This window comes from Staurois parvus, unplaced genomic scaffold, assembly GCF_062004578.1.
Source record: "Staurois parvus isolate SC_StPar_1 unplaced genomic scaffold, SC_StPar_1.0 ptg000050l, whole genome shotgun sequence".
Lineage (NCBI taxonomy): Eukaryota > Metazoa > Chordata > Amphibia > Anura > Ranidae > Staurois > Staurois parvus.
Genome location: NW_028317846.1, coordinates 736,354 through 755,114, shown reverse-complemented (window position 1 = coordinate 755,114; position 18,761 = coordinate 736,354). Strand labels below are relative to the sequence as shown.

General features: G+C 40.3%; 1 protein-coding gene across 1 annotated transcript in view; it reads right to left on the bottom strand.

Moving 5' to 3' along the window:
* DDX10 (DEAD-box helicase 10) overlaps positions 1–18,761 on the bottom strand; it is a 301,809-nt gene that overhangs the window by 3,208 nt on the left and 279,840 nt on the right. The window lies entirely within an intron of this gene.

Here is an 18,761-nt window from a genome sequence, read left to right as displayed (position 1 = left end):
TGATGACACAATGAACTCCCTGGGTCACCGTGACAGCCAGGTAACCAGTCTCTTTAAATTAAAGAATGCAGCAGTAGTGAACCCCTCAGAACTGGTGACCATTTAACACATTGCAGTTCAAACATAAACCAAAACGTTTTTTAGGACCTGTTCACCCTCATCAGAGAAAATACTTATTAAGGCAAACATCACCTAATCAAAGTGGCTGTAACCTACAGATATAACAAGCTATGCAAACAAACTTCAGCATAATTACAGCTTTTAGCTGATGTTAATTTTCAGTGTTTAGAATTACTGACACATTAAATATGAATTATGCCTGGATGGGTTATGATTAACGATGTGATGAAATAATGGTAACATACCATAAAGGCTTATTATGATAAAATATGGATCACAGGCTAAAGAAAAAACATCAACTTTAAAACACATGCAAGAACAAATTGTCTACAGAATTTCCTTTGACTGCCATCTGAAAAACTCAGGGCATTATCTCAATAAGAAAAATAATTTAGTTTATGAAATGATGAACTCCTGTTTTAGTTCTTGCCTGTAAAATAAAAAACACTCCAAATATTTCTCAGTGCTGTCATTTCACATGTAAAATGGCCATGACAGGCATGGGATATGTATAAAAACTGTCTTGTTTGTTCACTTATGTTCTCTAACAAACCTCTGAGGGCTTCACAGAACAGCTGTATGTATACTGAGATAAAATTATACAGAGGTAGACTATTTAATAATTAGGTAACTTCTGAAGGCAATTGGTTCCACTAGATTTAAGGTAGGGGTATCAGAGTAAAGGGGCTGAATACAAATGCACGCCACACTTTTCAGATATTTATTTGTAAACAAATGTGAAAATCATTATTATTTTCCTTCCACTTCACAATTATGTGCCACTTTATGTTGATCTGTCACATAAACTCCCAATAAAATACATTTATGTTTTGGATGGTAACATGAAAAAATGTGGAAATTTTCAAGGGGTATGAATACATTTTTAAGGCACTGTAATTGCCCTGTGAGGAAGCATAAGAGGATCACCCCCCACATTTCAGCTCCCGTATTGCACTGGGACCCAATGTGACCCTCTTCTGTCAGTAACGCTGAGGGTAAACATGTCATATTTCAATCCCTTCTTCTATCATGGGCCTTGCTTGCAAGACAATTTTCAGCGGTTTCCTAATAGAAGTCCAATTGCTGATTGGGGGGATCATGCAGAGTAGTTGATGTTGAGCAGACTTCTAGGCATAGATAAAATATAGTATTGCTTAAACAGCCAAGGTGCTTTGTATTATGGACCTGATTATTTTTCACAGATAATAAATTAGAGGGAACAGACAAGTTTACTGCCATATGGAGTAGATAGGCTTTCTGCTAGATTCCTAGTTGGAAAATGTTGGAGGAATGAATATTGTATCATTTCTCACAAACTGAAGAAATACATTTTCAATGGCATTGCCTAAATAAATCCCCCCAGATTTCCAAAACATTCCCTCCAGTACCTTCAAGGGCCATGTCACAGTTGCAATTCTACCACTGGTGACACTTTGCCAGTGACAATCTCTTTAATACAACTCCACTTTACCCAATGAACGTTGCTCAGAGGGCCAAACCATTTACAAAGCATCTTAGGCAGGATACAAACACAATCTCAATTTAAACTTGAGTCCACCACACTGACTGTGAAATATTATATAAAAGTCTGTTAAAATATATAAGTAGTAATATTAACTACTTGTGTTCTCCAACACCCAGTGAATCACTATTGGGAATACTCCTTCACAGTCATCATCATTAAAAAAAAAGTCTCTTACTAAATCCTGCAACCCCTAATTATGGAGGTCACATGCGCTTTTTCAAAATATTAGGCAGATGGTAGTTGTCATTGGGATCACTCCAACAACCCCAGATTATTCCTCTTCTCTCCAGGAATCCCCATGTTATATGTATCTCATCCAAGAAAAGGCAATACATATAGAGTAACACCGTAAAATTAATCCAAATTTATTGTAAACATAATGTACTCACAAAGCAGCAAAAAAAAAAGAGCTGATCACATTCCAACATATGGCGAACATGCGCAGTGAAGTCAGAGCACATTTCAGGCCTTACGCATGCTTCATCAGAAATGGATGTCCAAGGGCCACATCAGTCACCACGTGATATCACTGCTTACCAGTCCCTAGCTGTAATGGCTGCATTTGATTTCTTTTTTCAGACAAATAAAATTTTTTGCAAACACAAGATATTCTGTAGGGCCTGACAGACCTCTAGTAGTCTTGTAATATCCTATGCACTGAACTTACATCTCAGCCAATGTTATCAGCTTTCCCAGGGAAGATATTTATAGTCAAAATCAGGCATGAGCCTTAGGTGGCAACTCAGTTCCACCATAAATACAGTACAGTGAGCGAGTACTGTCACCCTAGGACAAAGTCTATTATTCGCAAGACCACCATGTGAAAATAAAGGAAAAAAGCCTCTAAAAAAGAAAACCAATGCAACCTGCACATCTAAGGACTGATACGCTGCTATATATTACATTTTTGTTTTTGAGCTTAAATTCCATTTCTCACGGCATCCCTCCAGCAGCTGAAACGCTGCAAAATCTCAGATGCTGGAAAGGAATCACTGATAGAGCAACATCCCAATGAAGAAGCAACATCACTGAAAAAGGAAAGATGACTTAGCTATTTTCACACTGTCAAACTGTCTCCAGCAACATAATCAATAGTATGACATATCCCTAACAAAGCATGTATTGTAAGCTCGCTCACTGAAGCACAGCTACATTAATTTGTATCATTTGAGAAGAAATCCTAATTATTTTACCAGTGGCTGAGTGAAGAGCCCTGGAAAACATGACTTGGATCAGGGCAACAGGTCTGCGAAACACAAAGCTTATAGAATTCACTTAAATTGAAAAGAGAGAAGTCTATCAAACACACATTTATCTGGATAATCAAATTTGAACGGTGTAAGGAACTTGCTGCAATTGGCAAACGTCATTAGATCTGAGCTGCCCTCTAACGAATAACGATCAATTTTATATTAAGTGGCTACATGCACGCTCATATATAAACAAGTGAGGAATCAGTGGAGGCCTAATTCCCAGAATACTCATCATGCAACAATCAGTACTAATGCAGAAGCAGACAATTACTGTGACTTATCTGCATCGCTTTGTGCAGTTTTGTTGTTAGAGGGGGAAGCGGGAATGATTTCACATTATTTTGTAACATGATGGTCATTGGTAACAGACATAATGATCAGCAATCACAGCTCAGACACTTGGGTTAGCTGACCGCTACAGATGTTATATATAGACCATGACTCACTCCTAATCTCCCCTCATGACACCGCTTATAGGGGAACCGTCATCTTGTTTTTTATTGAGGACATGAAAGAAGCTCCTGTGATAATGGCTCTTTGAGATATACAGCAATGTAAGACATTCATAGGCATTCCGATACATTATTAAAAAAAAAAATAATAATAAAAAAAATCTCTGTATTAGAAAAGGGTCCAAGCAAATATAGCCTTATGGATGGCAGTAATATTATATAATGAGAACAGTGTGAAGAACTTATTACAGGAGATTTACACAGTGCTGGATAAGATGATAGCCTACTAAATATAGGCATGACTTAAAAAAGGCAAACTACAACACCACTGTCCTAAAAAGAACCTGTTAAACATGTCAAAGTAGAAGGACCTTTCAAAAAGCAAGCACAACAAGTTGTTTATTATTACCTTTTATTTATTTATTATTTTATTTATTTATCGTGTTTATATAGCGCCAAAGGGTTTGCTCAGCGCTGTACAATGGGGGGGGACAATACATGAAACAGAACAGTAACATCAAACAGTACACAAGGGGTTTTCTTTTCTGCCCAGCCCTCTGATCCTGGTTTTACTTTATTCCAAAGGTCATAAATCCCTCATCTTTTGGACTAAATCACCCACTGCCCACCTGTCGAAAGTTCTTTTGTGGCCAGTAGGGGTATTCTCAATGAGCATGGGGATGCCTGGTTGGTGAGCCATTGGGAAGATCAGGAGGTGCACAGATGAAAATTCCTTGCCAACAGGTACCTGCTTTTATGTAGGACCTTTATTAATGACAGGCTTGTTTTAAAGTGTCACAACTGGATTTAGGCAACCATCTGAATATTTACTCTTCAAATACAATACAATATTTGTCCAAGCTTTCTTATTAAAGATTTTCCTTTTTGATTTTACAAATGCTGAGTTTAACTCTTCAAAGAATCTTGGATAAATTTAATGTGAACCCATGCTTTGCCAATGCAGGACAAAGCAACATGTTCTCTGCTGTTTGCTTTCAGACTCTCTCTGATGGAAGTTCCATATGGACTGGTCTAAACAGAGCAGGCAGGGAGGGAACTTAGCTTCAGATTATTATGCACTAGGTATAGCAACACCTGCAGGAGTAGGATGCTAGATACAAAAAAAAAAAAAAAAAAAAAAAATTTCTACATACTTGCCTGTAAAATCCACAGCAGGCTATTCATGACTGTGGGTTATATGCCACCTATAGGGGAGTGGACACTGGCCGACCAATTAGAAAGGAAGTCCTCCCATATATAACCCTCCTACACAGGAAGCACTTCAGTTTTTGTAGCAAGCAATAAAATTCCAGAAAGAGGGGCGGGACCTCTGTGTTCCATGATGTACTCCAAGAAATGGATTTTACAGGTAAGTATGTAGAAAAAAATTCAGTTTTCTTCACTGTACACAGAGCAGGCTATTCATGACTATGTGGGATGTCCTAAAGCAATAAATTTGAGGGGAGGGTGACACCATGATAGCCACTGTCAACAATCCCTCAGTACCTACTCAGCTGTGCATAAAACACTGCAGCCAAAGACAAAATCCTCTGCAGCTCTGACTTCCACCTGGTTGAACCTTGTGAATGTGTGAACCAAACACTATGTAGCAGCCTTACAAACATGAGCCATTGATGCAAGATGCCCCCAAACTCCTGGTAGAGTGTGCTTTCACCCGAAAGGGTGGGACCTTACCTTTCAAACCATAGGCTTGAATGATCAATTGCCGGCTCCAATGTGAAATAGTCACCATCGATGCCACCTGTCCTTTCCTAGGCTCCTTAGGCAGTACGAACAAAGCATCTGACCTCTGGCTCCAATGAAACACTAAGGCATCTACCCCTGCAGCTCGAGGGCCACTTACCAGCACGAACAAAGCATCTGACCTCCTGACCCATGCAGTCACTTAAAGCGAATACTGCATCCAAGGAATGCAGAGATCTCTCTCTTGCTCACTGAGGCATAGGAAAGAATGAAGGCAGAACAACGTCCTGATTGAGATGAAAACTAGAAACCACCATTGGTAAAAAAAAAGTTGGTTAAGGTCGCAGTACCACCTTATATTGATGCAAAACCAGAAATGGTTCTCTGCAAGGAAGAGATGTCAGCTCCGACACCCTTCTTGCAGAAGTGATTGCCACTAGAAACAAAACCTTTTGAGTCAACAGGACCAGTGGAATTTCCCTAATAGGTTCAAATGATGGTTTCTGCAAAACCTCCAAATACAAGTTCAGGTCCCAAGGACATAAAGGTAACCCAACAGGAGAAGCAATACGCATCACTCCTTTGCAAAAAAAAGTGCGAACCAAAGAATAAGATTCATTGGGTCTCTGGAAAAAAACAGCTAATGCTGAAACTTGGCCTTTAACGGTACCAACAGCTAATTTTTTCTACAACCCTGAGTCAATTAACAACAGAATCCTACCAATCACATATTTTCATAGGTGCCATTTCCAAACCTCACACTAGGAAATGTAAGCCTTCCACGTTCTGTAATGAATGTTCCAGGAAACTACCTTTCTAGCGTTCAACGTAATGGAGATGAAAGAATCCGATACCCCCCATCCTTCAGGATCGAGATCTCAAGAGTCCTGCCGTCAAATCTAGCGGCTGTAAAGCTGGGTGCAATATAGGTCCTTGAGCCAGCAGGTCTGGCCGACATTGGAGAGACCACTGCCAGTTTTACTATATCTGCGTACCAGGCCCTCCTGGGCAAGGCCAATAAGTATCACCAGAACTGATTCTACCCGACTCCTGCATAAGAGGTGTGGCAGTAGCAGAAATCAGAAAAAACTGGCTCAAATGAATCACTAAGGCATCTACCCCTGCAGCCCGAGGGCCACTTACCATAGACAAAAATGGTCGACCTTGTTGATGAACCTGGATGCCAACAGGTCTACATCCGGATAACCCCATCACTGGCAGATTGTCATGAAAACCTGTAGTGGAACTGCGCATAGGGACCTGCCTCGAATGAAGACACCATCCTTCCCAGCAACCTCATACAGAGGTCGAACTGAAGGATACCTCTTGGCCCTTAAACCGTGAACCAGTTCTCTCTGGGTGAAGCATTTCCCCGGAGGCAGAAAAACCTTTGCCTGAACCATGTCTAGGACCATCCCCAAATATTCCTGGCTCTGTACTCGATCCAAGGCTGACTTCTTGAAGTTGAGCACCCAGCCCAGCCATCTCAGGATCTGAACTGTAAAAGCCACATACTGCTTCAGACCTAGCACAGACTGACACCCCCCCCCCCCCCCCGAGCAACAGATCTTCTGGATATCCTATAGTCAATATCCCCTGAGCAGCCCCAATACCGGAGTGAGAACATTTGTAAACACTCAAGGAGCCGTGGCCAGTCCAAAAGGAAGTGCTATGAAGTGAAAATGCTGTGCTCCTACTGCAAACCGCAGAAGTCTTTGATGAGCGAGAAATATCAGCACATGCAGGTATGCATCCTTGATGTCGATGGATACTAATAAATCTCCTTCCTGCAAAGAGGCCACTACCAACTAAGCAGATTCCATACGAAAGGACTGGCCATTTAAAAACCGGTTTAGACCCTTGGGGGTTTATTTACTAAAGCTGGAAAGTCCAAAATCAGACTCCCTTCTGCATAGAAACCAATCAGCTTCTAACCTCAGCTTGTTCAATGAAGCTTTGGCAATGAAACCTGGAAGCTGATTGGTTTCTATGCAGAAGTGAGTCTGATTTTGGACTATCCAGCTTTAGTAAATAAACCCCTTGGTGTCCAAAATGGGCCTCACATCCCCATTTAGATATGCGACTGTGAATGGGTTTGAATAAAACCCTTGACCTCTTAGTCTTCTGGAACTTCCGTGATCACTCCCTGGGAGAATAAGTGGTCGAGTGCCTGTAAAATCCCTCTTTTTCTCTGGATTCGTCAGTACATTTGACCTTAGAAACCAGGGTGGGGGAAGGACCTGAAATTCCAGTCTGTGCCCTAGAGAAATTGTGGAAACAACCCACTTGTCTTGGATTAGAGCCTTCCAGGCTGTCACAAAATACAAAAGCCTTTCCCCCACCCGAATGAGTGGGGGCGCCCTTCATAAGGCGGCAGACTTTGTATCTGCCATGGTTGACTTTTGCATCCAGGGTCTCTTTGGGTTCTGACTCTGAGACCTGCCCCTAGAGGCTGAAGCCTGTGTGCGGCAAAATGACTGTCTGGTATATGAGCGGCCAGCAACCGAGGCCTCTACCCCTTTAAAAGAAGGGCACTTGGATTTCTTCCTAAAGGGCAAAAGAGAACTTTTTTCCCACAGAAATCTTCTGGATATACTTGTCTAAATCCACCACAAAAAGTCTCTCCCCATGTAAGGGAAAACCTGCCAACAACTTCTTGCATGGCAGTTCCGCCGACCAACTCTTCAGCCGCAAAACCCTGTGCATGTGTACTGATAAGAGAGCCATGCGAGAAATTTGTTTTCCGGTTGATGCTACTAAGGAATCACTTCAACAAAGCATGTGGAACACCATCCATATCTTTGGCCGAATAAACCCACTTCCCTGAAGACCTTCCAAGCAACCACTTGACACGGTCTGAAAGATTCTGGCAAACACCAATAGCTGTCACTGCTGGCTGTGTGGCAGAACCTGCAAGGGAGAAAGAAGCCTGAAGGAGATATTCCAGCTTCTTATCTGCTGGATCCTTGACAACCTGGACATTATCTACAGGACATGTTACTGACTTATTCAGGGATGAAACAGCTGCATCTACTACAGGCATACCCCATGGGATACAAAAAGGAAAACCTTTTTAGTGCAACAAAAACCCTGTCTGGGTGAGGATGTACCGAAAAGGCCTGAGCATTCTGCAATTTCATGTTAGTGCAGTTACAACTTTTTTTCTACAACTTTGAAGACATTTTTTGATGTCTTCTTCTGGATGCAGCATATACAGGGCTATGGAAATTGTTAAAGAAAAAGCACATACACACATTGACAAAAATTATACAGAATAAACTGCGCAAATATCCCACGCCCACGTTATACAAAGCTGCAAACACCCAGAGGATATCCCCTCTCAACCAACATATATAAAATAAATAAATGTTGCGCTAAGTGTGAGCAAAGAATATTATACAAATAAATAAAATCCCTTTTCACACAGAAACCCTTGAAATAATTTTCAGGTCTCATGGAAACCCTGCAAATAATTACTATATCTACAGCTGACGGTACATTGGTGTGATGGTCCCTGGGAAGAATGCTTACATTTGTGATCTTTGGAAAGAATCCCACCCTTACAGATAGATAAAACATTGTTGGTGTCAGTGGTTAGTCATCTGAGAGGCGGAAAATGCTTACTGCTCAAGGAACCACTAGCAATCTCCTAAAGAACCCCAGCTGAGAAAGGCTGTTCTAGTAAGCTGAAATGAGATGATGATTGAGAATGGTGCAGATGCAGTAGTAAACATTTTTAATTAATTACAAACCCCCACCAAAAAAACAAAGGGCATGCTGGAGCTGGGTTTTAAGTCCCCCCCCCCCCCCTCCACCCCTGTATTTTCGAATAAGAAAAATGAACAGCTGAGCCACATGAATAGTACATCCAATAATTTGCTGCACCTTAATTCAGCAGGCTGTTAAGAGCATCATGTTTTAAACTCTACATTCAGCATGTTGGATTTTAATTGTGAAGCGTTAAAAATCTTGGTTATGTTCTTGTCCTGGATTTTTTTTTTCGCCCATTCTGTGCAGTTTAATTTTCAACAATTGTAACCAATGAAATAAAGTTCTGGTAACCTGACAGAGTGAAATTACCAAGCAAGAATGGACTTAAAAATTGTGTGGCTATTATTTGTCGTCTTTCATTCAGTACTCTAACCTAAATTTAAAGAAAAATGTTTAACAGAAACACACCTTAAAGTTCGAGCTTTGTGGCAGACCAAGGTTTCTGTTAAAAATAAATTAGAAACAAATAGAACTCTGGATGCAATACTTATCTCGGGCACTGTCCTTCAAAGACTAACCTGCTCAGCAATCCAGTAGTGGTGCTCTTCCGTGTTGAATGACACCCAACTACCTCTGGACTCACTACAGAATGCTGCAGAGAGCGGCACCAATTCATTCCATTTCACCTCTCCCTACAGCATTCAGGACCAGCCCACTGCCAGAGAAAGAGGAGAGTGAAGAGAACCTGTGATGTCACAAGACTGAAGATGGCTGGGAAAATATTGGGGTTTAGGTTACATTTTAGGCCATATAACATTTCACAAGCTGATGAGTATAGCTGACCTGTAGTGCAAAGGTTAGGAATAGCTTAAAGTTACTCTATCACAATAGAAACATGGAAGGTGTCATTGCAGAATTCACCTTTTGAGAATGTCGGTTATGTACATGGCTGTCATATTCATACTTTGACTTTAATGCTTACTGTGTAACTGACCTGGAACAAGTCTATAGAAGAAATGCTGACATTTTTCTGATGCTCGTTTATAGCACTTATTTAGGTTTGTAACTTACATTACAAACATTAAACATACTCTCTCTAGAGAAGAGATGCTTAACAGGGGATATTACAATAATATACAAATCTTTGAATGGTGACAAAAAAAAACAAAAAAAAAAACACACACATGGCCACAGAATGAAGCTGGAGAAGAAGCTGTTCAATCTTAAACTGCGTAAAGGATTTTTTACTGTTAGGATGTGGAACTCCCTTCCACAGTTGGTGTTGTCAGCGGAGAATACAGATGCGGTCAAAAAACATCTAGATGTGTTTCTTAGTGAACGCAATGTACAGGATATGGAAAACAGAAGTCATGAATGCATACACACACTCTCAGGTTGAACTGGATGGACCAGTGTCTTTATTCTTTAAAAACGATGTAACTTACACATTCAGAAAAAGTCTGGAAATGGCAGCCTCCATTTTTTAACTTGAATGCACGCTACACCCCCCCTTTATACTTACCTAAGCCCCATTACGATCCAGTGCTGTGCATGAGAGGTGCGGCTCTCCTGACTTTGTCCCTCCTCCCTGGACAGATCAATAGCAGCGAGAGCCATTGGCTCCCACTCCTGTCAATCAACTCCAGTGATAAGGGAGCTGGGCCGAGTGCCGCTGTGTCAATGGATGCAGAAGTGGGACTCAGAAGCAAGCCTGCACGAGTTCCCCCATGGGAATCTGCTTCCTATTGGGGGCACTGAACTGAAGAGAAGGAGCGTCGGCGATGACCAAGGAAGAGGAGGATCGGGGCCACTCTGTGCAATTCTTGCACAGAGCAGGTAAGTATAGACATGTTTTTTATTTAAAAAAAAATGTTTTCCTTTACAACCACTTTTGAGTGGAAAATATTTCATGCTCTTTAAATGCCAAAATTAAATATTGGAATTCTGCATAGCTATCAGAAGCTGCTGTTCTATGTATAAAATCTATTTACAGGTACTCCTTAAACAGACGTGCTCCAAAAAATGTTAGTTGTGTTAATAAGTACAAAATGAGTGACCTGGGTGTTGGAAATTCTATTATTTTGTTTTAATGTGTTTGGAATGTAGTGGCCTAGCATACACTGTGACCAGTTTCCTTATCTGACCTCATAATCTTCCAAAACTACTTTGCTTTCTGTATACAAAAAAAAACAACTTTGCTAGTCTTTCTTTATTATCAAAACATTCGCCTCCAGCTTCTTCCTAAACTCATTTTTGATTCTTCAAGTTTTTCTATGAACTGCAAACTTTTCAGTTGTTTTAACGCTGATGCTCCTGGGTAAAGGGAAAGAGAATCCAGTGAGCAATTCTTCATACCAAACCTTTTATATTGCTTTCTACGCAAAACTTTGCAGGAGATAATAATAGTGGCAGGACAATTATTGTCGTTATCCTAATAACATACATGTACCATTGTGAAAGAATGATGGCACGTTTAGAAGTACTCTACACATCTTGACTGTGAAAGTTCCACCTCTACCAAAGACTAAGTAGACAGCATTTTCCCTTGATGCTCTGCCAGCCTTAAGGACAATTTTTCAGTGCGGTAGGAAGAAACTGATTGCAGCTTCCTCCCACAATACACAATGATCTGACCTCAACTCACAGGAGAAGGAGATAATTCAACCTGCTGAATCTACAAACAGTCTTCTCCTTTAAGGCGTCTCTGCAACTAAGTTGGAGATCTAGTTATATAGTTTGGCACACCACAGAAAACCATGGCACAAAAAGCCACTACAGTGCCTACTTTATATTCTAAGTCAACACAACATGGAGATCAACAAAGAGCACGAGCTTGGTTGGTTTGCTAAAAGATGGTGACATTACTGTGCGCATGCACAGAAGCAACTTTGGTCTAGTTCTAAATGGGCAATCCCACAAGGCTTTTGGGACAGCAGAGCTTTGATGGTCTACTAGAAAATGGCACACTTATTATGCATGGGCAGTAGTTCTAGCGGGCAGTGGTGCCATTTTCTAATGAACCGTCAAAGCATGTTGTTCCAAAAGCCAATATTCTGCATATGCACGTTAGTTCCATTTTGAGTTAGTCCAAAGTTGCTTCAATGCATGCTCACTAATGCCAGCATAGTTTAATAGACCACCTGACTGTCTGGGGTGATCCACGTATGCTCAATTGCTGCCATTTTGGGGGAGACGTGCAAAAGTTTGGTGGGGGGGCAAGGGGAGCAAAGGAATGGGAAAAGCTGTCTGGAGATGCAGGTGGCACACATATTTATGATGCCTTTGCAACCCAAGTACCATTTATGCTGCCATTACTGCCGATCCTCAGTGCCATCTTCCTGAAGTTCAACTTATACTCATACTGGGCCACACTCTTATTTTTGTTTTACTTTGTGGATGCAGTTTTTTAATTAATTGTTATTTTTTATTAAATGCTTTTCCGCTATTTAAAGTAATAAGTGGTTCTAGTAACAAGTGCAAGTAGGCATAGGAATGCAAAGTAAAGGAGTTTTTTTACGTTTTTTAACAATGAATTCTTTATTTTTTCTGCAGCAGCTGCAGGGGTGTGAAAGACACTCAGCATAATAATTCCCAGTACAATTTCTTTGGAAAAAAAAAGTTCCTCGTGATCACAATGTTTAGTTAATCATGGTGATCTCATAATAAGGGATCATACTGTTTGGTTCCAGATTCATTCTGTGGGGCCTGAGACCAGCAGCCATCAGTTCTAATGCTGAGAAAGCATGACAGGAACACATGCCTAAATGGGGTTAAACAAACCTAAACAAGCTATAAGCAAACCATGACCCACAGGGCTTGCAGACATTAAGAGGTAAACAGATTACACTACCATTGTCCAGGTTATTGGGAGTGAATAATTAGTTGCTTGCATAAAAACATCTGCCAAACAGATTTGAAAATCTAGAAGGAGTCAACTCCAAAATTTTGGCATTTTTATAATCAAACATACTGTGCCACAATCTTATTTTCAGATAATAAATTTTAATTTACAAGGCCAAGGCAACGATCCTAATGAAGATTAATTACTGCAGTGCCTTCCATAAAGCTCAGTGCAGCTTCTTCCTCAGTTACTGTCAAAACACTAATGAAAATATATTGTGTTGTTAAAATCTATTCTCTGGCCATTGTCTGGGTGCAAAAATGGCCAAAACATTAAATACACAGAAAAAAAAGGTGAAAATCTGGGTCAAAAGAAATATTTTTATGTAAAAAATTAGACAGTCAAAATACAGCTTTGCAATATTATAAAACCTCACTACAAAAGCAAACCAAGGCAACTTGTCCAAATACCGGCTCTTAGGAAAGCCCTTGGTGTGCACCACATACTTTTTAACCCTAAAAACATATAACATAATTGTCTGTTATTCTTGAGAGAGACAGATATTTAAAAATACTTTAAATGTACACGTCAAAATGACATCAGAAAGCAGCCATCATAGGGATGAGGCTATACTGGAGAGCAAGCAACAAAGCTTGGGATATGACTAGGAGTTTGTGACAAGACTCAAGCGCTAAGTCTGGCCATACATCAATAGAATCTTAAACGTTTGTAGGAAACTTTTCAGTACATTTGATGACCTGATGAATGTCGTTCAAAAATACTTTTGTTTGCTGTTAACATTCGATTTTGGAATTAACTTAATTTCCCGAAACCACATTCCACACACTGAAATTCATACTTTCGAGAAATATTTTCCACCCTGCTTCTTTGAATTTTCTTATCACACAGGTCACAAACGAACATCCCCACTAACGATTAGAAAGTGGAACGAATGCTCTTAACTGCTTCCTGACCGCCCTATAGCAGAAATACTGCTACAGGGCGGCACAGCTGTGTGAAATCACGGATACATACATGATTTTGCATTTCCAGGTAGGGGCTGTGTGCGTGCCCTAATTGCTCCGCTATTTGTGGCCTCAGCTGTCAATCACCGGGTCCCGATTACCAAGCATCTCTGATGGGTCCTGATTACCAAGCATCTCTGATGGGGAGGATTGTTTTGTTTACTAACAGTTCTCCTCCCTGTCAGTTCGGGTACACTGCTCTGGATGGAAGCACAGCCATCCTGATCAATGTTCTTACAGGGAAGCACACAGACACCGCCCCCCAGTAAAACACACCCTGCACACAGTTAACCCGTTGATCGCCCCTCATGTTAACCCCTTCCTGCCCAGTGCCATTAGTACAGTGCCAGTGCTTTTTTTTTTTTTAGTAATGATCACTGTATCGGTGTCACTGGAGATTGTCAGTGACACCAAGTCAGTTCCTCCCTTAGTGTCAGAATGTCCGCCGCAGTCCCGCTATAAGTCGTTGATCACCACCATTACTAAAAAAAAAAAATCCCAGTATATAGAATGCCATTTGTAACTGCTATAACTTTCATGTAAACCAATTAATTTACATGTATTGGGATTTTTTTTTTAGCAAAGACATGTAGCAGAATACATTTTGGCCTAAATTTATGACAAAATTTGATTTTTCTAATTTTTTTACTGGACATATTTAATAGCAAAAAGTCAAAAATAGTTTTTTTTCTCAAAATTGTTTTTTTTTTATATAGCACAAAAAACAAAAACCGCACAAGTGATCAAATACCACTGAAAGAAAGCTCAATTTGTGAGAAAAAAAGGACATAAATTTGATTTGGGTGCAAAGTCGCATGACTGCGCAATTGTCAGTTAAAGTAATGCAGTTCTGTAACGAAAACAATAGCCTGGTCAGGAAGGGAGGGGGGGGGGGTTAAATCCTCAGGTGGGCAAGTGGTTAAAGCAAAAAATTTTAATCAAATTCTACCAGTGTATAGCCAGCTTGAAGGAGAGCTTAAGTGCAGCTTCACACTGCCCTGGTGCGGTCCTGCTGCACTTTGGCTAAAGGGCAGCTAACCTGTGAGTTTTGTGCTGGTTAGCTGCACTTTCCCATAGACTTCTATGATGTCTCACGTTTTTGGTGCATTTTCAGAAAGCCCAGTAAGGGCATGCAGGAGTTCTGGTATGTTTTCTGAAACCAAAACCACAGATTATCATCAGAAATCTATGGGAAAGCACCACTAATCTACACAAAAAAGGTTGGTTAGCTGTGTTTTAGCAAAAGTGCAGTGGGGCAGTGTGAAGCCACCCTAAGTCGTCCTAAGCACCACAAACAGAAATGCTGTTTATTTAATTGTTTAATATTCAAAGCAAACTCACCCATCTATGGCTGAAAAATCACTTTGAAAAACACCCCCTAGCATTTCTAGCTATGGGGATCTTAAGCAGATGATTCTTGTAGTAATTACTTACGTCCTGTAATGCATCTACCCTTAGCTCAACACACAAGCAGGAGGGTGTGCTTTGCTGAGAAAACCCATCCTCGCTTTCTTCAGATGAAAGAAAATAAAATGCCAGAAATCCAAAAACCAAATGAAGAAATGTAAACAAACAAAAAAAAAAAAGTTTGAAACAAGTAAATATAATATACCTTTCTATCCATTTACTAAGGTTAGCAGCATAAGGATTAAAAATAGTTCATGTTGATTGAGAGAGTGAAGTTCCTCTTTAAGGCCTAACAAACTAGTGACTGAGGCCAGAGAATAAACCTGCGGCAAGCTCTCTGGTTCAATGAGATACTATTTCTGGTATTAAATAAAAAGATTTGCCTTGCCAGGTAATTTCTCGGAATGTCTGCAAAATAGGAGCATCTGCCTTTATATTTGTCATCTGATCAATCTCTATGTTCTTATTAAATAGCACTTTCTGCATCCCTGTGGCCATGGAAAAGCTCTTAGAATCTTACAAAATGTAAAATGTTTTTTTGTTCCTTTAAAACAAAAAAAAAATGTTAAACTTACCCAATTCTCCTCTTCTTGCATCCCTTGCTGGTCCTCCTGGCTCCTCCTCTTTTTGGTGTGCCACTATAGGAAGTTGCTTACTATTGTGGCACACCTGCAAGCTCAATCCCAAGCCCCGCTGTCTGCATCTATAGACACAGACAGCGAGGCCAAGTCCCATGGCCCAGCTCCTTTGTCACACAATCTGCCTGTGCTCTCACCAAAGCCTTTGAGAGTGGGGAGAAGAGGGGAGAACCTTTGCAGAGGGGCAGAGAGCTAGACCTAGATTGGGCTCAAATAAATATAAGGAGGGTTAGAGCGCGGTATACACACTGAAACATTTTTTTATCTTCATGCAGGGAATGCTTAAGCTTTACAACCACTGTAAGGATAAGTGTTAGGTTACATATTATTCCACACTTTAATTGCTACTAGTTTTTTGTTGAAATGTCTATGCCATCACCAAGCAATAAACTGGTATTTTTAGTCCCAAAGTTGTTTGGTGGTACAGAAATAAATCCTTGAGAAATTTTCAGAGGGTGCTGGGCAAACTAAGTGATCGTACATGTTGAGTTGTTCAGTTCAAGGCTCTCAGTTTGCCTTATGTATCAGGGAGCATGCACTGGTCATAATAAACATGCAGCAAGTGAGCCATTCTGGTGAAATAAGTAGAGTGGTAAGTAAGCTACAGAGGACAGATTACCAACTAGAGGAACAAGCTGGCAGGAACAAGAAAACTAAAGATTCTGACTAGGCATAAGAGAGTAATAGTTTTTTGAAGCACTGCATAAATACTGCTCATGTACAGGCATTGATTCTTAGAGATGCTGAACAATATCCCTTGATATCAATGTAGTTTCACTTATAAAAACAATACAGTATTGATTCAGCTGCTACCCTGCAGATTAATGCAATTGTTCCAAAGTACACAGCTGACAATGAACAGACAGATCAGAAATGGAAGAATCTGGAGAAATCCTAGGTTTCCCGATGTTTTAAAGTATACATGCACTAGGAGATTGAGCTGAATACAGTGGATATAAAAAGTCTACACACCCCTGTTAAAATGTCAGTTTTCTGTGATGTAAAAAAAATGAGACAAAGATAAATAATTTCAGAACTTTTCCCACCTTTAATGCGATCTATAAACTGTACAACTCAATTGAAAAACAAACTGAAATATTTTAGGGGGGCAAGTAAACATAAAAACCCAAAATATTATGGTTGCATAGGTGTGCACACCCTCTTATAACTGTGGATGTAGCGGTGTTCAGAATTACGCAATCACATTCAAAATCACGTTAAACAGGAGTCAGTACACACCTGCCATCATTTAGAGTGCCTCTGATTAACCCCAAATAAAGTTCAGCTGTCCTAGTAGGTCTTTCCTGAAATTTTCTTAGTTGCATCCTACAGCAATAGCCATGGTCTGCAGAGAGCTTCCAAAGCATCAGAGGGATCTCATTGTTAAAAGGTATCAGTCCAGAGAAGGGTACAAAAGAATTTTCATGGCATTAGATATACCATGGAGCACAGTGAAGACAGTCATCATCAAGTGGAGAAAATATGGTACAAGAGTGACATTACTAAGACCTGGACGTCCCTCCATAACTGATGAAAAGACGAGAAAGAAACTGGTCTGGGAGGCTGCCAAGAGGCCTACAGCAACATTAAAGCAGCTGCAGGAATATCTGGCAAGTACTGGCTGTGTGATACATGTGATAACAATCTCCCGTATCCTTCATATGTCTGGGCTATGGGGTAGAGTGGTAAGACGGAAGCCTTTTCTTACAAAAAAAAACATCCAAGCCCGGCTAAATTTTTACAAAAACACATCTGAAGTCTCCCAAAAGCATGTGGAAAAATGTGTTATGGTCTGATGAAACCAACGTTCAACCTTTTGGCCATAATTCCAAAAGATATGTTTGGCGCAAAAAGAACACTGCACATCACCAAAAGAACACTATACCCCTAGTGAGCATGTTGGCGGCATAATGCTTTGGGGCTGTTTTTCTTCAGCTGGAACTGGGGCCTTAGTCAAGGTAGAGGGAATTATGAACCAATATTGGCACAAAACCTTCAGGCTTCTGCTAGAAAGCTGAACATGAATAGGAACTTCATTTTTCAGCATGACAACAACCCAAAGCATACAGCCAAATCAACAAAGGAATGGCTTCACCAGAAGATTCAAGTTTTGGAATAGCCCAGCCAGAGCCCAGACCTGAATCTGATCAAAAATCTGTGGGGTGATCTGAAGAGCGCTGTGCACAGGAGATGCCCTCGCAATCTGACAGAGTTGGAGTGTTTTTGCAAGGAAGAATGGGCAAATATTGCCAAGTCAAGATGTGCCATGCTGATAGACTCCCAAAAAGACTGAGTGCTGCAATAAAATCAAAAGGTGCTTCAACAAAGTATTAGTTTAAGGGTGTGCACACTTATGCAACCATATTATTTTAGTTTTTTATTTTTACTTCCCTTCACCTAATGGATTTCAGTTTGTTTTTGAGTTGTACAATTTATAGGTTACATTAAAGGTGGAAAAAGTTCTGAAATTATTTATCATTGTCTCTTTTACATCACAGAAACCGCACATTTTAACAGGGGTGTGTAGACTTTTTATATCCACTGTATGCTCTATTGTATAAGACATGTGTCATTGTCACTCATTGCAAAGTGGCTGGAGGAGATAAAACAAGACAGAATGGTAATGGACATTTCTGTGTTCCTGATGAATTTAAAATATAAGTTATTTTAATACATACTGGTTCATGTCTATCTATTCAAGCAAGTGAAGCAGGTTTGCAAACGTTTTTTTGCTTGCACGCACTATTGTAATGATTAAGCCCTTTTTAATGTCCTTCTGTAGAGACCTCTAAACGTAATACAATGCCAGTTCACCAGCAATAAATACTTACCTTCCTTTCACTTCCCAACACTATGTTCACCTACTGGGAGCAAAGGAGAGACCTGTGTAAGCTAGAATCATTGCAAAGCAATGGTCCCCCCGTGTGACAATGCAGACCCAAAGTGAGCTACATGAAATTCTATACCTGGAAGTGGCAGGTATTTTCTTCATCTCCCGCAACTGAATAGAGAGCCTGGGACAGCGAAGGCAAGTAAGTATACTATATTGCCAAAAGTATTGGGACGCCTGCCTATATTGAGTTGG